This window comes from Nomascus leucogenys, chromosome 18, assembly GCF_006542625.1.
Source record: "Nomascus leucogenys isolate Asia chromosome 18, Asia_NLE_v1, whole genome shotgun sequence".
Classification (NCBI taxonomy): domain Eukaryota; kingdom Metazoa; phylum Chordata; class Mammalia; order Primates; family Hylobatidae; genus Nomascus; species Nomascus leucogenys.
Window position 1 is genome coordinate 80434109 of NC_044398.1, and position 25200 is coordinate 80459308.

Consider the following 25200-nt stretch of genomic DNA (forward strand, 5'->3'; position numbering starts at 1 on the left):
GAGGCAAAGTACTGCTTGGTTTCCCCTCTTAGAAAAAGGGTCTCCACCTCTACTCTACAGACATGCAGCAGACATCTAGGACTACAGGCAGAGCTTTCATGATGAGGGAGTCCTCAGCTTAGCCCCACAGACCTCAGCTTCACACTCAGCTCCTACCCAAAGGGCATCTTTTAGAAGACCAGCACCTGGTTGCCACTCTAAATGAGTCTAGCCTTTGCACAGACTTCAGGAGCCCCACTCTTCTGAATGCAGTATTCAGGCAGGAAGGAAACTATGAGAGTAATGGCACCCCTATCCCCAACTCTCTGGAGACAGGGAAGCATAGAAATGAAGTAAAAAAGGAAACTGAAAATAGAGTAAAAAATCACTGAATTTTCTTAGTACCCAAAGCTGGTGCCAAAGTCAGAGAAAGGAGGAGCTGGAATATCTCCTGCATGCGTCTGAGTTGGGATCTAACCCTGTGACTCCGGCAGCTCCCAAGGTTTTCTGAGTCCTGCATCCCATCAATTGGCTTAAAAGTTGCTCCTCACTTTCTGCCATTAAAGCCAAACCCCATGAGGGATGGGTTTCAGGGCTTATTGCTTGTATCACATTAACAATTTTTCTCTTCTAAAATGAGACACAAGTGTTGGCAAATAGATAGAGGATGCGGTGACCTGTGATGTTGCATTTTGGCACTAATTGCTGCAGACGTGGCTATTTTGGATGCACTCCGGAAAAGCTTAAAGAAAGTCCAGCCTATTAACATGCTCACCTAAGACAGAAAAGTCTGGCTTTGTGAAAACATTAGCAGGATGGCACTAGCAGCCTGATTTTCAGGATGTAAGTAAACTCGATTTGTCAGAGTGACAATAGAAAGAGTCCAGATTCCAGGCTTGACTTATTAAAAACATTTTACTCTTGGTTTCCTTAACCACTTTCAGGGAGTAGAAGGTTCTAAGAAGAGATATAGACTTAATACCAAGTGCCTGATGTGGAGCAAATGAAGTTTATACATATTGTGAAGGGGCTGTTAGCCAAGCCTGGGGTCCCAGCATGCATGGAAACATTTAGACAACTGCTGTTAGACATCAGCAGGAAGTGCCAAAGGAAGTGTGGACTATATAGGATTTTTGCAGGCTAATAGACAACATTGTCCCTCTAGTGGCAGGTACCTGAATTGCAGGCCCAGTGCCTTGGGACCAATCAGCACAAGGAAAAAGTTATATTTCACAAATTCAAGTGTTACCACAGCCTACATTTTTATGGGACTTTCCATTTTAAAAGTTCTTTCACATGCACTTTCTCTCTTGAGTCTCACAACAGCTCTGTGAAAAACAAGTGATATTTTATTTTACAGATGGGGATGTAAAGGATAAGGGTCCATGTAGCTCTTCATGGACTCAGGTCTCCTGACTTTCAATTTAAACCTCTTTCCCCTTCTGCCCATTGAAATTAGCTTGTTTGGTGTCCCATTCAGGTCTGAGATGTCTGCAATGTGAAAATGAATGGTCTTTTGTCCAAGAACTGAATTGCTCCTTTTCAAGGTAATGGTTCTGGAAATTGTGGCTTTAAAGAATGAGTTAAGGTTAAAGAGTTATGAGAAGAGTAATGAGAAGGTTAAAGAAATGCTTTAACCTTAAGAGATAAATGGTGACAATTTCAGATACTCTTGATGGCAGTCGGAGGAGAGGTTCCCAACTTGAAAAGCCAAACCTTGGAAGCAGCCTCCTAGTCCTCTTCTGAGTGGGATGGGGGTTGGAAGTAAACTCAAGTTCTAAAGTCTAAAAGATACTCTTGCTCCTTCAATTTCTCTCCTATCTCTGAGCTGATGTGTGTTGTTCCTTTAGGAGCTGAAATGGCTTTTATTTAGTAATTGGGGCTAAGGCTTACAATGCAAATAACCCTTGGAGAGATAATAGATTGGCTTTCATTTTTAGTAGGTTGGAAATTATTGATTTACTGAAAGCTACTTTGCTGGACTGTGGCAGGGGAAGGGGAGATTCAGAATGCCACGTAGAGGCCAAGAATGGAGGATGGTGGCACAGAAGCCCACTTCTGCAGGTGCCACCATGTTGCCCTGCCTGCAGGACTTTCTTCTGGGGTGAAGCAGCCTCAGTTGTCCCTCACCCTGCCACCCTCTCACTGCAAGCCTAAGCTGCCCAGGTAGAGCTTCAGCCATTTAGCTTGCCTGGCCTGACTCCAGGGTGAACTCTGCATTCAGCTCTCAGCTCACCAGACTGCTTCATGCTCTTCTCTTTCATGGCTCCTTGGAGGGTCATTGAGGGAGAAAAGATGGCAGAGGAGGAAGCTGCTGCAAATTTCTCTGCATCCTCTTATGCTCCAGAGGGTATATCAGAACTTTCTCTCCAGATCTTAAGGGAAATAAGATATCGAATTAGAGACACTGGAAGGCCCCATTTGATTGACATACAGAAAGAAGAACGGTTTTCTTGACAGAGAATGTGTAAGAGAGTGCTAATCCATGAGTCTATCTGTGTGTAAGAAGAAAGAGCAAAGAAAATAATTTTGATACATTCCATCACCCTAAAAGTCACTAATATTACAAGCATTCCCTCACAGGCACACATAAATCACACACACACATCACATCACATCACACCCCTAATAGCTTTGACAATTTTCCTCTAGTCAATGAGCTCCTTGCCGGTATCTCATGAACTTTGTGCCACAGTTCTGGTCTCTCCCATGACCCAGAACAGACTGGAGAAGAAAGTGACCAGACAGAAAGCCCAGCCTTCTTCTCTATTGATTCATCTGGTGCCCAGGGCTGCACCACCAAGTGCTTTCACTCTCCTCAGGGCCCAGGGCACCAGCTGCTGCCCAGCACAGATCAAGTAGTGAGTGAAGACAAGGCCTGGCCAGCTACCTGGAAAGAAAGTCCTTCCTGACAGCTGAATTGTCCTCATTTTTATGTATTAGGCTGGTGCAAAAGTATTTGTGGTTTTTGCAATTAAACGTACTACCAAAAACCACAGTTACTTTCACACCAACCTAATACACAGGAAACCACTTACCTAACTTTGGATGGACAATTGCTCTTTTCTATGTAATAAGATCCTTTACAACTTCCAGCCACTAAGCTACAGACCCCAGGGAAAGGCAAAGGGCAAAATTGCGCAGCCTGTCCTTAGCGTGGCTCCCTGCTTCTGTGGGAAATTCCCAGAGAGGGGAGGAAAGGAACCTGGGAATCCCTTCTTCTGAAGACAGATTGCTGGTCTAGTGTTTACACCTCCGATGCCATTGTCCAGGGCTAGTCAGCAGGGTGGTGGGGGGTGCAGGGGAGTGTGTGTTTGTAATACTCTGGTCTGATTTAAACTCCTTGAATCTCTATCACTCATCTCATATATCCCAGGAGTAGCCCATAAGGTAAGTGCTTAGGCAGAGGAAGGTGGGGAAAGGTTGCTAAGCTCAGAAAAGGGGGAAAAGGAATGAAAACACTTAGGAGGAAAAGAAAGATGTGGGCAGTGGTTTGAATGAAAGAGAGCGAGGGAAATAAATTACTCTTCCAATGACAAAGGGCACTAAATAGATGGGCTTGATCCCTGCAGTGAGGCAGCAAGCAGCTGCTCAGAACATTCTGTATCCAAGCCTGCTGCAGTCCAGAATGGAGGGGCTGAGGCTTGGTGTTCTGCTGGATAAGCAGGAGGAAAACCTTGAAAATTTGCTTGATTCCATCAAATGCTTTTGCTGATTAAAGGCTTAGAAACTGCCAGAGTTCCTAATGCCTGTCTCTCCCAAACTAGCATGGTACAGGAGACCAAGCAAATAGTGATCTGAATTCGAAGGGAATATGAGAGATGGTGACCTGAAATCTCACCCAGCAGACTCCCCAGAGCTGGGGTCTGCCACTCTCTCGGAAAGGGTGAGGTCCTGCAATCTGGCGAGGGAATGGGGTACAAGCTGAGTCCCAGGGCATAGGTGAGAGACGTAGAACCACCAACTGATATTAAAATAACATTCTGCTTTGAGTGGAATCACTGTTTGCTGTGAGCTGCAAAAGGAAGACAGACACATCTTCTCTGAAGCTCGTGCTGACCCATGGGTGGCCTCGGGCAGGCAGAGTGAGAAGGGAAGACAGGACGAACAGTCCAGCCAGCTGAGGTGACACAGCCTTCCTGCTGGAAAATCAACACCCTACCTCTTTGTCAGGGTCCTGGGCTTGGGCTTATGGCCCAAGCTCCTCTTGGGAGGAAAGTGATTCTTCCAGCTGAGAGGTTGGATTCTGGGAGGCACAGAAAAGATTCTACCACCCAATGATCAGCCCCCGCACCTACTCTGAGGAAGGGCCAGAACACACAGGCCCCCTTGAATCTGGAGGAAACCTCTATATTGGAGGGAGCCCTGAGGGTCTCAAAGGAGAAAACAGGTCCTTTCTTTGTACCCAGGTATCCCTTTATTCCCAGGGATAGAGTTTCTCTCAAGAAGATAGAATCTGGAAAAATATATTCCCTGGAGACTATAAAATCCTAGATCAGAATGCAGCTGTGGGCCCCTAAGCCCATCCTCCTCATTTACAGATGAAGAAACAGAGGCCAGGGGCCCACACTTAGCAGAACCTGGATGACCGCACAGATTTCCTCATTCCTATCCAGCCCTCAAAGCGCCTCACCCTGCCGCCTCCGCTTTGTGCTGCTGCAGGAACTCCCAGCCAGTCCACTATGCACACATATTTTTTAAATAGACCTTGCTTTTTATTTATTTTCTTTTGTAACTTTTATTTTAGGTTCAGGGCACACGTGCAGGTTTGTTACACAGGTACATTGTGTGTCACGGGGGTTTGGTGCACAGGCAGTTTCATTACCCGGGTAATAAGCGTCCTACCTGATAGGTATTTTTTTTTTATCCTCACCATCCTCCCACTCTCCACCCTCAAGTAGGCCCTGGTGTTTACTATTCCCTTCTTTGTGTCCATGTGCACTCAATGTTTAGTTTTCACTTATAAGTGAGAACATGCAGTGTTTGGTTTTCTGTTCCTGTATTAGTTTGCTTAGTATAATGGCCTCCAGCTTCACCCATGTTCCTACAAAGGACATGATCTCATTCATGATCTCAGCGGTTTTTAGGTTCATAGCAAAATTGAGGAGAATGTACAGAGATTTCCCATATATTCCTTGCCCTAGCACATGCATAGCCTCCCCAGTTTGTCAACATTCCCCACCAGAATGGTACCTTTGCTACAATGGATGAGCCCACTTTGACACACCAGTATCACTCAAAGTCCATAGTTTACATTAGGGTTCACTCTTGGAGTTGTACATTCTGTAGGTTTGGGCAAATGTTTAATGATGCGTATACCCCGTTATAGTATCATGCACGGGAGTTTGCCCTAAAAAAATCCTCACATAAACAATTTTCATGGCAATTCCAATAACCAAGAACTAATCACAAGGCTTAGTTGTCATAAGCGTGGGGATCCCTCTCTGGTGAACAACTGGCTGGGTGCTCACTGGCTTGAAGACATTTCCCTGCCCCATATTCCTTGTTGCTGGCACCCGGAATGGAAGTGTTTCAGTATATTCAGGTCCAGCATTAGGATGTGGGCACCTCGGACTGACAGATAGGACCAGGCAGAACCAAGCTGTGATATGTAGAGTTGACATTGTAGACAAGCTCCTGCTTCCACCCCAAAGACTCCCTCTTCCTCCAACACACACACTTCCTCTATCCTTTCTAGCTCAGCAAACTTCTTTCTATCCTTCCTAACACATCCAGTGCCCTTGCATTATATTCTCATCTGACTGTCAAAAAATGGGCCCAGGAAGGAGTTCAGGGCCAATTATTTGCTATTCAGTGTCAGCTGAGGGCTTTCCCTTTCCCTTTCCAGAGGCATTTGCAACACAGGCTTTAGCTCTTCTTATGTAATGAAAATTTTTGTTTTAGAAAGTTTGGATTTCTAAAAGGAGGTGGAAAGAATAAGTCCCTTCCCAGAGTCCTTGAAATCATCCCAAATAGCACCTACTTCTCCTACTTTGCATAGCTCAGGTTCTGGCCTCCCTTCAGCCAGAGACAATGGTGGAGAGCCAACACAAGATTTGAATAGAGAGGAGGATTTGTACTGGAAATAAATAGTCATTTGGAACAAAAGCTAAAGTTTTATTTTTCCAAAATATAAAACAAATGAGAACTAGGTAGATCCCTGGCTCTCAATACTGTCATGCAGATGTGCTGGTATTAGATAAAAGAGTGCTGGAAAGTCCCGGATTCTGGTTCTGGGTCTATGTGCAAGTAGCTGGATGACATTGCAAATAACTATTTCTCTGAGCCTTGATTTCTTCTTTTCAAAAATGTTCCCACTGCAATATTCTGTATAGTTCAGAGGAGAAATAAAAAGCAAACCAGATGAATCCAGGCTGCCAGACTTTTCATATCCCCTGCTTTCAACAAAGGTGATTACAGTGGCTTGGAGAAGCTGTTTTCATCAAACCTTGGCCCGACCTATCTCAAGAAGAAGGTGCTAGTGGCCAACAGATTGCAAACACCACTATGACAGAGAACCCCTCTCCATTTTAAAAGGAAAGCATATTGATTTTTGGAATAGCCATTTCCTAGTGTATGTAACTTTGAGCCAAACCAATGAAATTTATGAGGGCTCAGCTTAATCTTATAACGTTTTAAGATCAACAACAGCTGCCTGGAAGAACCTGACCATTATGGTGGTTGGAAAAAGGCAGATACAAGAATATTGCAACAGTTAAAGCAAGTTGTATAACAGAGGAGAGATCTGAGCTGCTGTATCTTGTGGAAAGCACCTAGGCCTGGAACTAAAGTTAGGACTCTAAGGTACAACTTCTGGTTCTGATGCCAATCATAGATAAGCATCATCACTAAGAACCATATTTATACTTGCTGACTATTGTAACCAATACTTGGCTTATACTAGGTACTCAGTAAATATTATTTGAATCAACGTCTGGCAATGTTACTTAATCACTGAGCCTCGGCTATCCTTTATTATCCACTCTTTCATTTGATTCTTTCTTCAGTTCCCCTACCACCACCTCCTTGTATAGGTTATCTTTGCCTAGATTGTTGCAGTAGACTCCTAACATTCTCATTGCCTCGGTCTTGCCCCCATCTAATCTGTTCTCCACAGTGCAGCCAGAGTAATCCTTCTGAAAGGATACTCAATATTTAAAAGCCAGTCTTTTACACTGTCAAATGTGTTAGCATAAAATTGTTCATAATATACTCTTATTTTCTTTCATATCTGTAGTGTCTATAGTAATGTCTCTTTGTTTAATAGCCCAACACATGGTATTTAATAAATATTCCATATGAACTTGAGAAGAATAAATTCTGAAGTTGTTTGATGCAATGTTCAATTAAGTTCTCTAATCATATTGTTCAAGCTTCTATTTCCTTAATTTTTTCTTTTTGTTCTATCAGGTATGTTAAAATCTTCAGTTATGATTATACATTTGTCTGTTTCTTTTAATCTATCAACTTTTGCTTTACATACTTTGAAGCTGTTATTAATTTTATACAACTTAGAACCATTAAATCTTTCTGTTGGACTTACCCTTTTGCCATAACAAAAATTTATGACAAAAGGGTAAATTCTCTTTTCTTCATTGTATTAGTTTATCTAGAGAGATATGAATTTTACTAATATTATGACCTCTAGTAATATTTCTTGACTAAAGTCTTTTTTTGGTCTGAAATTAATATAGCTACACCAGTCTTTGCTTTGCATGGTATATCTTTTTCAATCTTTTTACTGTCAGTCTTTCTGGATCCTTATATGTAAAGTTTACCTTCTAAAAACATATTTAATTGAGTTTTACTTTTTAATAACTATTAAAAATTTTCTTTAAGTTCAGTGCCCAGTCTATTTACAATTACTGTAAGTACTGATATATTTGGATTTAAGTGTATATCTTTGTGGCAATAAATGTGACAATTTAGGGAAATGTACAAGTTCCTTGAAAAGCAAAACTTTCTAAAATTAATAGAAAAATAAGAATATTTCCTTATCTGACAAATAATTTGGATTTCTAGTTAAAAACACTCTTACAAAAAAATTTCAGGATTAAATGACTTTGCAAATGAATTCTTCCAAATATTTATTTTTAAAAAAATACTATTCTTACACAAACTCTTCTGAGAAAGAAAAATAAAAAATAATGAAAAATTCTCAACTTGTTTAATAAAACCAGCATTACTTTCATTAGGTGAATGCCTCAGAATGACATTTCAAGAAAAAAAAAAAAAATCACCGGCCAATCTTATGCATAAGCATAGATGGAAAAATCCTAAACAAAACTTTGGTAAATTAAATCAAGTGATATATAAAAAGATAACACATAATGGTTATATTCCAATAATGTAAGGTTGATTTAACATTCAAAAATCAATGTAGTTCACCATATTAATAGAATAATGGAAAAAAATCACATAATTATCTCAGTAGTGTAGGAAAAAGGATTTGACAAGACATTCATTCTTGATAAAAATTATCAGCAAACTAAGACTAAAAGGAAATGTTCTATAGCAAACATATTTGATAATAAAATATTACATGCTTATCCCTGAGTTCAGCAGCAAAGCAAAGATGTTCACCATCACCACTATCACTAATATGCTACTGTAGATCCAAGCCAGTACAATAAGCTTAGTAAAAAGGAGGTATAAAAATTGAAAAGGAAAAAATAAAACAAACATTATTTACAGACTACATGATTGTATACATAAATAATTCAAAAGAATCAATAGAAAAACTATTAAAAATAATAAATAATTTAACAATATCACTCTACACAAGGTCAAGAGGTAGAAATCACTTATATATACTAGCAACAAACAATTAGAAAATAAAAAAAATTTCAAATGCCCATTTCATAATAGCATAAAATACCCCAATTGTCTAGTAATAAAACTAACATAAGATGCACAAAATCTATAAAACATTATTCAGAGACATTTTTAAGCCCAAAATAAATGGGTAAATATATCAAGTTCATAGACTGGAAGACATACATACTTTCAATATTATTATTATTAAGATGTCAATTTTTTTCCAAATTGATCTACAGAGAAAATGCAATCTCATTCTAAACCCCAGTAGGGGTTTTTTTTGGAGAAATTACCAAAATTCTAAAATTCACATAGAAATGCACAGAATGTAGTCAAAACAATTTTGACTATATAGTAGTCAAAACCATTTTGAAAGACAAAGAACATATTTGGAAGACTTACATTTCATGATTTTGAGACTATAAAATTATAGCAATCAATTCACTGTGGTATTGGCATAAGGATCAACAAATTGATCATGAACCCAGTAGAGTTCATGGATAGAGTTGCACATATATGGCCAGTTGATTTTTTGACAAAAGCTTCAAGATAATTCAATGTGGAATTCCAACTAATTGTGCAGAAACATGATATCTATATGAAAAAACAGAATCTAAATTCCCATTGCAAACTATTATAAAAGTTTATTTAAGATAGTTCATAAATCTAAATGCAAAAAAGAAAACATAAAACTTCTAGAAAAAAACAAAGAATTCCATATCTGTATGTTAAGCAATAATTTATTAGACAAAGCCAGAAAACACTTACCATGAAAAAAATTGATACATTATAACTCTTCCTTCTGATCTTCAAATATACTATTAACAAAATGAAAAGGCAAGTCACAGATTGTAAACAAATATTTGCAATAAATATATCTGGCAGAGGATGTGTGTCCAGAATACATAAACAACTCTTTAATAACCATGAAAAGCAAACAACCCAATTTTTTAATGGGCAAAAGACATGAACATACATTTAACAAAATATATATAAATGGCCAGTAAACAGATTCTCAACATCATTAGTCATTAGGAAAATGCAATCTCAAACCACAAGATATGACTTCACACCCAGTAAAATAGCTGAAATTTAATTAAGACAGACAAGACCAGGTGTTGATGAGAATGTGGAGAAATAAGAACTCTCTAAATTGTTGGTAGAAGTATAAAATGACACAGCCATTTTGAGATACATTTTCCAGTTGCCATTAAAAGCATACTTAAACATACCCTATAACCTGCAGTTCCACTCCTGGGTATTTACCCAAAAGAAATGAGCACATACACCCACTAAAGATGTGTGCAAGAATATTTATAACTGCTTTATTAATAATTGCCAAAATCTGGACTCAATCCAAACACCTGTTAACAGGTCAATGAATAAACAAATTGAAATATGGTCTTACAATGAAATATTACACAACAATGAAAAGAAACAAAGTATAGCAAAAACAAAGATGAATCTTGCAGACATAAAGTTGAATGAAAAAAACTAGACTCAACAAAGAATGTACTGTATAATTCCATTTATATGAAGTTCAAAAAGAGGCAAAACCAATTCATGGTGAGAGATTTTTGGAATAGTGGTTACTTTAGTAGAAGGCACGAGGAAGCCTTCTGAGACTGGATTTGGGTGGTGTGTACATGGTGTATATATACGTAAAAATTAAGTGGTGCACTTTAGATAGGATGAACAACTTGGCCTGGATTATCTGGAACTGTCTAACTTTAGTCAAACTTTAGATTTGCGCACTTTCTCACATGTATGCTATTCCTTAATTTTTACAAATCTGGAAAAGAAGAAATTTCAATAGGAAGAATAAAAAAGGTTTTCAACAGCTCTCCACTGCCCTCAGAACAAAGTCCAACCTCCTCCTCACAGCAAATAAGTTTTTGCGGTGTGGCCCCCTTGTGACTCTTCAGTTTCACATTCTGTCTCACTTGGTGCACTCTCTCCTCCAGCCCCACTGATGGCTGGCAGCTCCCTGTACATGCCATGCACCCCCCTCTCTTTTTTAATTGACAAATAAAAATCAGATATATTTATGGTGTATAATCTCATGCTTTCAAATATGCAAATAATGCAGAATGGTTAAATCCAGCTAACGAACTTATGCCTCATCTCACATACTTATTTGTTTGTGGTGAGAACACTTAAAATCTACTGTCTTCACAATTTTCAAGAATACAATACATTGTTACTAAACATAGTGACTACGTTGTACAATAGATCTCTTGAACTTATTCTTCCTATCTAACTGAAATTTTGTGTCCTTTGACCAATATCTCCCAATCCCTCCCTCCCACCTCAGACTCTGGTAACCATCATTCTACACTTTCTACTTATACAAGATCAACTTTTTAGATTCCGCATATGAAGGAGACCATATGATATTTGTCTTTCTGTGCCTGGCTTATTTCATTCAACATAATGTCCTCCAGGTTCATCCATGTTGTCATGTGTTGCAGAATGTCTTCTTTCTCAAGGCTGAATAGTATTCCATCTTGTATATGTACCAGATTTTCTTTATCTATTCATCTGCTGATGTACACTTCAGTAGATTCCATATTTTGGCTATAGTGAATAGGGCTGTAATGAACATGGGAGTACAGATCTTTCTTTGACATACTGATTTCATTTCCTTTGGATATATACTCAGTATATATCATAGGGTGGTTCTATTTTTAATTTTTTGAGGCACCTCCATACTGTTTTCCACAAATCAGCTCTACCAATTTACATTCTCACCTACAGTGTGCAAATCTGCCATCATTTTCTTCACATCTCTGCCATCATTTATGTTTCCTTTGCTAATAGCCATTCTAACAGGTGTGAGGTGATACCTCTCTGTAGTCTTAATCTGCATTTCCCTGTTGATCAGTAATGTTGAACATTTTTTCATATATTCATATATCTGTTGGCTGTTTGTATTCGTTTGAGAAATGTCTGTTCAGGTCCTTCATCCATTTTTAATTGGGCTGTTTTCTTCTTGTTGTGTTATTTGAGTTCCTTATGCCTTTTGGATATTAGCCCCTTATCAGACATATGGTTTGAAAATATTTTCTCTTATTTCATAGGTGTCTTTTCACTCTGCTGATTGTTTCCTTTGCAAAGGATGTAATCCCGTCTGTCTATTTTTGCTTTTTATTGCCTGCCACGTCCTTTCTTGCATAGGCTAGTCCATCAGCCCAGAAACCTTTTGTTCTAGCTTTTCCCAGCTAGTTCAAATTCATCCTTCAAAACTCAGCTTGAGTATCATCAACTATAGGAAGCTTTCCCTGAGAAATATCCAAGGTTTGGGATATCCTATAGCACATGTGAAAATGGTCAGTTATGTATTTATTCCTTTATTCAATAAAACATTATATTAAACTCCTAAAAAGGTACCAGGAAGTACACAGCCCTATAGGGTCTAATAGGGCTAGTAGACACATAAACAAACCTTGGCAGAAAAATGCAAATGCACCATTTCACCTATTCCAGGCCTGCAGGGATAAGAGGGCTTTTCATGGCCTTTGGAGAGGAAGAAATAATACCTACAAAATAACTTATTCTAACCTCTTTCAACTACTTGTTATCTACACTAATCAAAAGAAGAGATTATTTTCTTTGAGTAATCTTTTAAACAGTTGCATTTTCTTGCTTTTCTACTTTTTAATATTATCCAGAGAAGACAGTGATATTCAGCAACAGTAAATTTTCCAAGGGCTATAACTGGTTTGTGTAATTTACAAGCTGCCTGAGTATTGAGGGTTAATTAGGATTCTCACGTCAGCCTACATGGCTTTGTATCCCTATTGACCCCTTAGGAGCTTTGGGACCTTGACCAAGCACTTAAACTCTCTAATCCTCAGTTTCTTCACCTACAAAATTGGAATAACAACAGCACTTACCTCAAATGGTGCTGTAAGGATTAAGTGAATCAGTGTACATAAAAAGCTTAGAATGGTGGCTCACAGACATGGTGTCAGCACTCCAAAAGGGTAGCCATTTTATGTGGAATATGAAAAAAAAACTAGGTAACATTACACATACTTCTCCACTCATCATTACCCCATATCTCCCCACCTGTCCTCAGCCCCAGGCTCACATTTCTCACAGCCTATTGGATGTTATAATCTGACTAAAATGAGTGACTCAAACTCAACAGCCATGAATCCCCTCTTCCTTGATTTGTGCTGATTATCTGTTACCTAGCTTAAAAACATCCAGATCATTTCTTTGTACCACCATCTTCCATATCCATTACTCAGCAAGTCCTGACAATTCTCCAATTCTCACAGCCATTTCTTCCTCCTCTTTTTCTTCTTCTCCTTCTTCTTTTCTTCTTCTTTTCTTCCTCCTCCTCCTCCTCCTCTTCTTCTTCTTCTTCTTCTTTTCTTCTTCCTCCTCCTCCTCCTCCTCCTCCTCCTCCTCCTCCTCCTCCTCCTCCTTCTTCTTCTTCTTCTTCTTCTTCTTCTTCTTCTTCTTCTTCTTCTTCTTCTTCCTCCTCCTCCTCCTCTTCCTCCTCCTCCTCCTACACCTCTTCTTCTTCCTCCTTCTCCTCCTCCTCCTCCTCCTCCTTCTCCTTCTCGTCCTCCTCCTCCTTCTCCTTCTCCTTCTCCTCCTTCTCCTCCTTCTCCTTCTCCTCCTCCTCCTCCTCTTCATCTTACTCTTCCTCCTCCTTCTCCTTCTTTTGCTGTTTCTTCTTTTTTTCTTATTTCTACTGCCTCTTCCAGAAATAGAATTTTAGCTAATCACTCATTTGGGTTTCTTCCATGGCGTCTTAACTCACTCTCCCCTAACTCAGACTGATCTTTCTAGAACATCCCTTGATCCCATACTCTCTTGCTTAAAAATCTTTAGTGGCACCTAATTGTTTCTGGCAATCAGTCAAACTCCACAGTCTGACATCAATGCTCACCACAATCTGACCTAAAACCTACCCTTTCACATCAATTTCTTTTATCTTCCACACAAAATTTCTCTATCAAGTTGTATACCAATTTACGGCACTGACTAATAAACCAAGCTGGAACTAGGGCTAAGGCCTGAGGCCTGAAAGGGACCTCTTCCTTCTCTAAGCCCAAACTAAAAGCTTAGCAACAGGCCAGGCACGGTGGCTCATGCCTGTAATCCCAGCACTTTGGGAGGCTGAGGTGGGCAGATCACTTGAGGCTAGGAGTTAGAGGTCAGCCTGGACAACATGGTGAAACCCCATCTCTACTAAAAATACAAAAATTAGCCAGGCGTGGTGGTGCATGCCTATAATCCCAGCTACTTGGGAAGCTGAGGCACAATAATCACTTGGACCTGAGAGGCAGAGGTTGCAATGAGCTGAGATCATGCCACTGCACTCCAGCCTGGGCAACAGGGCAAGACTCTGTCTCAAAAAAAAAGAAAAGAAAAGCTTAGCAATAGCAATTGACTCCATTGACCTAATGTGAATGAGGCAGAGTACCCAAATGCCAAATGCCAAAGAGAAATGAAAGCAGGCAAGATGGGTCCTCTCAAGCCCAGGCCATCTGTGACCTGCCTATCCAGCCACCTGGAGAGAGACAAGGTAGAAGAGAGTGCCACATCCCAGGGCATCAACTATTAAGAGTTACAATGTCCCTACCCATCAACAAAGCCTGGACTTGTTATTGTCCTGGAATCTGACCAAACAGATGTGTCAGTGCTCCCAGAGTGGAGGGAGCAAAGTGGAGCTCTGGCATCTCCTCTCACCTGCGGCTTCAGCGTTACAATGCTTCCCACCTCTTGACCCTTGCTCATATTGCTAACCCTGCCTTGAATAGCCTCCCCACTTTTGCCTGTTGAAACTTATCCTTCAAGATCCAGAACAACATTCTGCTTCCTGATCACCTTACTTCAATCTCATTTCTTCTAAATTCTAACAGCATTGACTATATTTCTAATTTGCTACTTATGATCTCCTGCCTCCTGCTTTGCATTATTGGCTGTGCTTTCTTTTTTTTGAGAAGAAGTCTCGCTCTGTCACCCAGGCTGGAGTGCAGTGGCGTGATCTCGGCTCACTGCAACCTCCGCCTCCTGGGTTTAAGCGCTTCTCCTGAGTCAGCCTCCCGAGTAGCTGAGATTACAGGCACCCGACTGGCTGTGATTTCTTGGGTATATATATATTTACTTTTTTTTTTTTTTTGTATTTTTAGTAGAGACGGGGTTTCACTGTGTTAGCCAGGATGGTCTTGATCTCCTGACCTCGTGATCCGCCGGCTTCGGCCTCCCAAAGTGCTGGGATTACAGGCATGAGCCACCGCGCCTGGCCCTATATATATTTACTCTTAACTGCACTGACAACTTTTTAAACTATAGATTGTGTCCCCAGTGTAAGTCTGGGGATATCAATTAAGATTCTTCTGTCTAATTTTTGACACTAATGCCAACTACACTTAATAAATGTGTTGATGAGTTTAATGTTTTATGCATTAGATAGATTTCAGTATGAAAGAGATCTAAAGATATGGGTAACACAGAAGAGCGTTCATTGCTGCCATCCTTACAATGGCAAAAACAAACAAACAAACAAACAAAAAACAGAAAATAACCAAGAGTCCATTAACAAGATAATGGATAAATTAAAATATATTAAAACATTGTACTGATGAAAATAATAAACTAGATTTATATGTATCAACAGGGATAAATCTAAAAACCTAGTACTCAATGAAAAGGGCATATTTTAGAGCTATTATCTTCCATGTATACAAATTTTAAAAAGTACAGATAAAATAATATATTCTGTAAATGAGTCCATGAAAAAAACTGGCTGAAAAAAATGAATCAAACTCAAGTTAAAAGTGGTCTCTAGAGAGAAAGAAATGGCCAGAGTCTTCAAACTTTTTTTTATAATTTTTATTTTATTAACTGAAGTAAAACCAGCAGCATGAGAACTAGAGTGCTCATTATATTGTTCTTTGCCTTTTTCTGTATTTTTAAAGCTTCTCAAAATGAAGAGAAGCAAACACAAAGATACCATTTGCTGCAGCCCTGGTCCTCCAGCGGGTGTGCTATTATTCTTCCTATTGTGTAAATATAAAGGTCAAGGAAGAGGGGAGATGCTGAAGCTGTATGGGAGCTAAGGCATGGCCTAGGGATTGTCGCTAATGAAGGTTCACTAATTCCTTTAAATCAGCTGGTTTTCTTCAAATTTTCCTCTTTTTTTCTGCACGAAGTGAGGGGTGAGGGGAAGGAAAAAAAAACCTTTCCTGTTGCCTGGTTACAGTTAAATGAGATTATTATATGTTGTTTTACAACCTACTATAAAGACATGTCTCATTCTTTGTCCCTCTTTTGGATTGATGCTGTTGCCAGCAAGGGTCTGTATGTGGCTCACACACTATGTACAATAATAATAATAGAATCATAACAATAGCTAACAATTTTCAAAAGCTTACTCTGTGCTGGGCACTATGGTAAGTATATACAGCTTTATATACAGCTTTGTATCAGTATGAATACTTTCAGCTGCAAATATCATAAAACCCTGTTCAAATGGAGTTACATGATAAAGAATGCATTAGAACACATAACTTGGAGTCTAGAGGTTGGTAGCTTTCACTGAGTCATGCAGAGCCTCAATGATATTGACCGAGTTCTAAGGTTCCTTCTGCCTTTCTATCCTATGCTTTGCAGATGCCAGTAGAAGAAGCTGGGGCTTTGTGCTTCCATACCCTTGTCTAATAGGAAAGACCCACATTGGTTCAGGCCTGCCCATACCTAGCAATTCACTGTGGAGGAGACGGAATTTCTTATCCACTGGTTAAAGCCTTATACAGCTACAGCAGAATGGGTGCTGGGAAGAGGACACTAGGCCCACCACAAATATGTTCTTATTAATCCTCTTAATGCTCCCATGAAGTAAACACTATCATGATGTGCATTTCAGAGATGGAAAAACAAGACCCCAAGAGGTTAAGTGGTTTTACCAAGGATATGTGGCTTGTTAAGTGTCAAGCTCTCCACGGCATATCATGCTGCCTTCCAAGTGCCTTATGCTGTGTGTTGACTGGGTAAGGAACGAAGACGTCCACCCTGTGGTCCACTTAAACCCTGAGGCGATAGTCGGTTACTGGCCATCTCCAGGCCTCCATGGCTCCCATCCTTCTGCTCCTGAATCTCCTTTTCCTTTTCACTGACACCATCTTTTCTTCCTTCAGGGCATCCTCTCTGCAGTCGTGGCTGTGAGTGATAGGTGGACTTGCCAACTCCTTGATTACCTACCATCCGTGGAAAGTCAACACCTAAATGTGTTGGCTTATACTACTATATAATATATGACTATTATACTGCAAATAATCTTTTTGAAGCAAATTATAGGAATAAATTGAGACTAAGAACAATAATAAACTTGGGAAATTTACAAAGGCATCAAAATCTAACAGTTCTCTCAGACGTTGAGCTGGATTTTTTCCCCAGCAAGTAGGCCTGGGGGCTTACACCAGGGAAATGGTGGGAGGCACCCTGAAGCTTGTGTCTCTCTATCCTAAGGGTCCATCTCAGGGCTCCTCTCCACCCCAGGGTGACCTCCTTAGGAGGATGCCCTCAAAGCACTCACGTGATGTATGTCTCATCTCTGTCCTCTTTGAAAATGCTGCCACCCCTGTGGAAGTCCACCTTTCTGGAGGGGATTGCTGATTCCCAGTGGTAGCTGTGCACCATATTCTGGGACCCCAAGTCAGGCACACAGAATCAGGGTGCACGAGTCAGCCAGAATTTTATATGAGCAAGTGAGGATGTGCAGAAAAATGTGCAGATGAATCATCTACTAAATGGATCTTGTCGAAGTGCAGATTCTGACTCAGTAGGTCTGGGGTAGAGTTCCAGATTCTTCATTTCTAATAAGCTCTCAGGTGATAGTGATGCCACTGGTTCAAGGCCCACACTGGGAATGGCAGGGGCTTAGATGCTGTAAATGCTGGCTGTAGGTCAGCCACCCCACTGTGAACACTACTATTGTGTTGGGGGCTTGGGATCAAGGAAGCACCATGTCCTCCTGGGAGCCTGCTAGGTAAACAGGCCATCCATTTTGGTCTGGCTTGATGTTTGCTTGTCACAGGCTGCCGGAGATGAGTAATTCCGTCATCTCCTCAGAGCCCTGAGAGACCAGTCCCAAAGGATGCTAGCTGGAGGAAGACAGATTTCCTCTTAATATGAAGGCTAGCTCTCAGAGCAGACAGCTCCCCAGGCCTGGGTATAGCCAAGCAGAGCCATGCTTGCTGAGGGAGGGACAGATTTGGGGGAGAGGGAATTGGACTCAGAATTGTGAAGGCTCCCCTCTACCCCTGAGGCTCTATAAACCATAATTCAAGGGCAGGCTCCTCATCAGAAAATAATGATGAGTCAGAGCTTCTTGCCTTCTCAACAACCGCTCATTCAACCAAATCATTCAAACTGATTTGTGCCAGAGACCCAGACTGTCATTCTAGCCCTGTTTGTTTTGCATTTGCATTTTCTCTCTCAAAATAAAGCCCTTCCTCCTTCTTCTTTCAAAGGTCACAATGGGTTAACATCATCAATACAGCAGCAGAAGAGAAAGTGCAGTTTTAATGTGAGAAAGAAAATGTTGACAAGTTTATACAAGAGACGTAATTAACTCTATGCTCTGGTAATCTGCCAGCATATCTTTCTTTCCTTCCAAACTTGTGCACTTCCATAACTCTTAAACATCCTGCTTCAGCCTTGAAAGCCAAAATATATATATATATATATATACTTTGACTCTGAGAAAATATCCTAATCATGTGCAATTTAAATTTGGTATCTTCTTTAAAAGATAACCCAATACAGATGCGGTGGGTAATAAGCCAATTTGTACTGACTCCAACCCTCACACTATCCATCCCCTCCTTCTGACAATCCAGCTTTCTTAAATGCTTCCTGTCTCAGCAAAGGTCAAATATTAAAAGTCAGAGAGCTCAGAAATACAAATGAACACTATCTAAGCCTCAGCAACAGAGGCTTTTTGAGAAAGACGACGCAAACACCAAAGAGTGTAAGAAAAAGCATGAAAGAAGCAGCATCACTTGTAATCAGTAGCAAGCTCTGAAGCCTGTCTGTCCCTTTTAGATGCTTCACATTATTATTAATCCACCAGTGACAGCAGAGCTTGGTTAGGAGGGACATCTTTCATCTCTGATCCTCTCCCTGACAACTAAAATAGGGTAAGCACATTTGCATAACAGAAGAAAGGGACAGATTGCCACTCCAGAAGGACCCACAGGACACCTGTCAGAAATATTAAAAAGCAGGATAATCCCACAAAATATGAAATGCTTCATGTATCGGTCTGGAGAGAGTTGATGGAAAGGCTACCATGGAAAGAAATAAAATGTGGGCCATGTCCCATCTACAAACCCTCATCTTGTGAATGACTTGGAGTCTATTCAGCATCCTGAAGTCCTCTCTCTCTGTCTTTTGTCCCACCCATTGAAAATACTTCCAGGCTGCTATCTTTTCTTACATAACACAAGAGCAATTGAGTTAGGGGAACTCAGGAACAATTTTCTTGGCTCTCTTCCCCACCTGAGCCAGAACATCATACCCTCCACTCCCCACACACTCCTGACCTTCACCCATCCCATCCATCTCACCCCCAGTAGGAGAACCTTGCCTGCTTATACGGCTCTGGGAGATGTCTGTTCTCGGGCCACATTCAGACCACATAAAAACATTATTTTCAGTAGACAGAACTAAAACTGCAATTAGAACAGTATTCCAATTCAGGCCCACTGTGAGCTAAACAGGCATTCATGGCAGCCTGTGTATTACATTGTTTCTTAAAAAATGCAATCCAGGTAAACAAACCAATTTTGGGAATGTGGCTCCTTTGGTCAACTGCATCCAAGAAAGGTAAAGTTAAATCTCCCCAAAAGACTCTACAATCTAAAGGAAACAGAGCAGGAGAATGGCAGAGCGATGGGGAATTGTTTGGGCATGGCCAAGGGAAACACACGCCTTAACATTTTGTTGTGTTGAACTGGCTGTGGTCCATGGCCCTCGCTGCTAAACAGGACAATGGATCAGGGATTAAATTTCCTGTGCCCACTCTCAGAGAGGGGACATTTTTGCTATCCCCGAAAGATGTTTTGGCTTACAGAGACAAACAATTGGAAAGAATTGCAGCACTTGTGGGGAGGGGAAGGAGTGCAGAAGATGACAAGAGCTTTAAAAGGGATGCCCTAAAAGAACAGCAAAACAGATCACCCTGCACCCTCAGCAGCTCCAGGCAGCCAATCAAGGAGGGGAAGCCGGAAGAGTCGGAGCTTGCAAGGTGGGAGCTGCCCAGAGCTGCCTGCCTGTGACTCAGGATGGAATTTTCCTTCCAGGCAAGGAAAATAGGTTGAGGTTTTTGTTGTTATGGTCATTGATATTGATCTTCTATTGTTGGATCTCTCACTGTCTCTCTCTCTCTCTCTCAGCATACACACACACACACAGGGAAAAACACATGCACATGTATTTTTAACCTTATCTTGACTTTACTAAAAGAATCTTCAAGCTCTTTCCTCTATTCCTGTCTCAAGGCTGAAGTCAGATTTGGGAATCATAGAATCAGTAATTTGAGAAGGAACAGGATGGTGATTTTTTTTTTACTGAGTCTTACATTATGTATAGACTGAGGAGGAAGGCCAAATACACACACACACACACACACACACACACACACACACACACACACACACACACACACAGGCACACACACATATGTGTGTAGTAATTTAGGACACGTTAGACTAAGCCTGAAAGAAATAAGGCTGCTAAACTTCAGGCTCTTGATTGGAAAAAGGGAATTGCTAGCCAGAACCCAGCTGCTCTTTCCCTAGGGCAATTCTCTAACTTCAGGGAGCATGACAATCACCTGGGGAACTTCACAGACATGTGAATCCCCAGTCCCCTCCTCAGAGGTTCTGACTTAATGGATCTAAAACCTTTTTCACTAGTTATAGTATTATTACTTTCTCTATAAAATAGACATTTGCCATTGACTGAAGAGTGTATATGCAAGGCCTCTCTAAGCAGCAAAGTAAGTGGGGGAAGGAATTTAGACATGCACAGCTCCAGCATGCATACATTTTCAACAGAGATGCTCAGATACGACCCAGCCCTTCTGGTTGACATTCACATGAAGCCACTAGGTCAATATAAACTGATATTTCAAGTTAGAGGTCATATTGTTGTACCTAAGGAATGCCGCTGAGGGTCTTAAAAGTGTGTTTTTGCTGATGATGGAGGAAAACCAATCTCTGGCTGCCTGGAACAGTGGCCTCTTACAAGCCATGTCCAGCCATTGGTTGTTGAGGCTTGAATGGGCCAACCTCAGAGTTTCTGCACATGATCAAATGGCTCATTTCTTTCAAAAAAAGCAGCAGACAAGGCTCTGAAGAACACATATTTTGGAAGTTTATGGCTCTTTATCATTCTTAGGTAGGAGTTTCAAGTCCGCCTCTCCAGTCTTGAAAGAATAAGCTCAGGGAAACCCTTAATTCAAATGTGACCACTGGTCTCTCAAATATCTTCTAGACCAGTGCTGTCCAATTGAAATATAAAATATAATGTGAGTTATGTGTGTAATTTTAGATTTCCTATTAGCCATATCAAAAAGTAAAAAGAAAGATATAAAACATACTTTAATAATATATTTTATTTAATCTAATATATACAAAATATTGTCATGTCAACATGTAATCAATATTTTTAAAATTAATAATAAAATATTTTACATTCCTTTTTGGGGGTACAAATGTGGTGTGTATTTTATACTTAAAAAAATCTCAGTTCAGACTAGCCACGTTCAAGTACTCCATACAGCCACATGTGGTGGTAGCTACTGTACTGGACAGCACAAATCCAGACTGGGAGAGAGAGAGGGCTGAGACAGCACCTATTCTGTACGCAGTGATGGGGAGACATGGAAGAAGAGAAGCTGATGAGTGTTGATGCATGCCCCACAACCATCCCATAAGGAAATTCCATGTTGGCTCTCCCTTCAGAATACATCCAGAATCCTGCCACTTCTCACCATGTCCACTGCTGCCACCGTGCTCCAAGCCATTATTGTCTCTCACCTGCATCACTTCTTACTGATCTTCCTCTTTCTACCCTTCCCCCTGCAGTCTATCCTCAAGGCAGCAGCCAATTCAATCCTATTGAAGTGTAAGTCAGATCATGTACCTTCTCTCCTCAAAACCCTTCAATGGATGTCCATTTCACTCAGACTAAAGCCAAAGTTCATACAACAGACCCTCAGGCCCTACCTGGCCTGCCTCCCGCTCCCAGAGTCACCTCTTCTTCTACTTACTCTCCCTTTTGTTTACTCTGCTGCAGCCCCATGGGCCTCTTTGCCATTCATCAAATATTCCCGAGCCTGCCCGTCTTAGGAGGAAGCTGCCTGTTCCTTCTGTGGGAATGCTCTTCCCCCAGATACAAGACATCTTCAAGGCTAATGCCTTAACTCCTTCGAGTTTTTGATCAAATAACACTTTCTCTCTTTGTTTTTTCTTTGTTGTTGTTTGTTTGTTTTTGAGATGGAGTTTCGCTCTTGTTGCCCAGGCTGGAGTGGAATGGCGCAATCTCGACTCACTGCAACCTCCACCTCCCGGGTTCAAGCGATTCTCCTGCCTCAGCCTCCCAAGTAGCTGGGATTACAGGCATGCACCACCACACCCGGCTAATTTTGTATTTTTAGTAGATGGGGTTTCTCCATGTTGGTCAGACTGGTCTTGAACTCCTGACCTCAGGTGATCCATCTGCCCACCTTGGCCTCCCAAAGTGCTGGGATTACAGGCGTGAGCCACCACACCCGGCCAATAATACTTTCTCTTTGAGAGTTACCCTACATGGTAGTGCAAACTGCTCGCATACCATCCAGCTCCTCCACTCTATACTATACTACGGTATAATATACTTGTGCTGTGTTTATTATTTATTACCTGCTCCCCCATAAATGTTTCATAAAAGTGGGAATCTTTATCTGTTTTGTTACTTGCTGTATCTGCAAACCCTGGATTAGTGCCTGGCATATGGTAGGTGCTCAATAAATATTTGTTGAACAAATGACTGAATGAATGAGGTTGGAGGCATCTTGCATTTGCCTCCCAGTAGCTCAGCCTCCCAACAGTGATGAAGACTCTGTACCACCCTTCCCAGTCATCTTCCTCATGTTGCTACCACATTGCAAGCCTTGGGAAGAAATAGGATCAGAGTTAGGTAATCATCCTAACTAAATGAACTTTTCCCTTGGAACAATAATTCTTTCCTGGTTTTCTTTTTGTGTTTGTTTTTTAATCACAGGCTCCCTTGTGAGGTTGGTGGCAGCTGTGAATGTTCTTCCCCAACAATTTCACATACAATTTCTGGAGGTTCATAGACCTCTGATGCACGCCAGGAGAGTCCAGGGACCTCAAATTAATAATTTGTGCCCCAGAGGTTCACTCAAGCCCAGTTTTCCTATCCGTCTTTGAAATCAAATCTTTTTGCTGCTGCAAAAATAGAAACCGTATCCAGAAAGAAATTACAGAGCCAACAGCAAATTTGAAAGGTAATATAGTTTATCTCTTCACCTGCAGATAGCTCTGAACTGTCTGCTCTTCCTAGGAAAACTCCGCTTCATGGGGAGGTAGACCAGTAGCTCACATCTAAAGGTTCTTTCTCATTCTTTATCTAAATTGCTCCTGCTTTAAGATGAATCTGCTTTCTTTAGCCAAATCTCCCGGGAAAACAAAAAATCAAGTACTTATCTTTAAAAAGTTATTAGGATGTCCCTATTCCCTTCCCCAAGTCCCTTCAGGCAAAATAAATAGAGTCATTGGCCTATTCTAAACAAGTTCACTGAAAATGCCTTTTCTCAGAAGGGTTCAAGCTCTGGCCTGAGCCAGCCCAGGAATGAGTCCGAAGAGACCCAGAAGAGCAAGCACTGAAGGACAAAGGGAGGCCCTGGGGTCCCCCCACAGATCCTTAGAAGGGAGGATACTCATCTCCTTTGCTGGAAATGTGGCATATGATGACTAAGAAAGACACAAAGCAGGGGTTCTTTAACATCCTTCCCTAAAAGTGGCTGCCAGATGCATGATGCTGTCCCACAGACTCTGCCTGTCACTAAAGCCCATTCTTAGTGTGGGGACAGTTAATCAGATGGTAATCTTCAAACACCCCTTTGGTCAATGGAATGTGAAAAAAGATGAGTTTACAGTATTCTGGATTTTAGCTATTCATTGACTATAGCCTGAAAGCTTTAAAAATGCTTTACAAAATAAATCCACAGAGCTCCTTTTCTGAGGCATGATTAAGTCACAGAATAGTAAAACTCCTCGGCCCAGAACTGAAACCTTCCCATAATTATTGAAATCAAATAAAAGCATGATAGTCTGTGTCTTCACAAAGCAAAATCTATTCATTAGGCAATAAAAAGCAGTCTAGAATAAAACACAGAGTTTATATCAGAGTCTCATCAGAGGATTTGGACAGAAATTGTTCCATCAATATTTTTTGTTGGAATTGCAGTTTATTTATAAGGGAATTGCCAAGAGCCTTTGATAAACTGTGAAACTTCCTAGGTGAACCAGAATTGTATAATCAATGAAACTGAGGGAAAATATATTAAGTTCCCATAAGAACTTAAGAGAGTGAGGGGAAAGTGGAATCAAAATATTGATTGTTTATATCTGCCTCTCTTTTGCCCCCTGAGGCTAACAAGAGATTCATGGAAGCATGGGATTTTTACAAACCTTAAACATTAGCTAGCTCCCACACAGTCCCCCTATGCTGTGCTTACTGAGCATAACTCTTCCATAACCTCTCAAGTGGAGGTTGCTTGAAGTTCATTAATTCCTTCAATTAACTACACACTACTGATGCAGCTCCCAAAGACCTTGTCTTAGTTCAGTATGCTATAACAGAATACTGTAGACTGCATGGCTGAAACAGCAGATATTTATTTCTCATAGTTTTAGAGTCTGGGAAGTCCAAGTTCAAAGTAACAGCAGATACAGTGAATGATGAGGGACTGCTTCACGATTTGCAGATGACTGTGTTCTCGTATCCTCATCTTGTAGAGAACAGAGAAAGAAGCAGCAAGCTCTACGGTGTCTCTCCTTATAAAGGCACTAATTCCTTCCAGAGGGCTCCACTCTCATGACCTAATTACATCCCAAAGTTCACATCTCCAAATACCATCACTTTGGGGATGAGGGTTTCAACATGTGGATTTAGGGGAATGCAAACATTTAGTTCATAGGAGAACCAATTCTACTAAAAGGGCAGCTCGAATTGGCATATTACATATATTCTTCTCTGGATCCAAAACTGTTGAGGAATAGCATTAATAATTATAAAAAGCCAAATAATCCTTTTAAGGAAGTTGAGTAGCTCAGCCAAGCAAAACATTTTCAAATATTTCATCCTCCC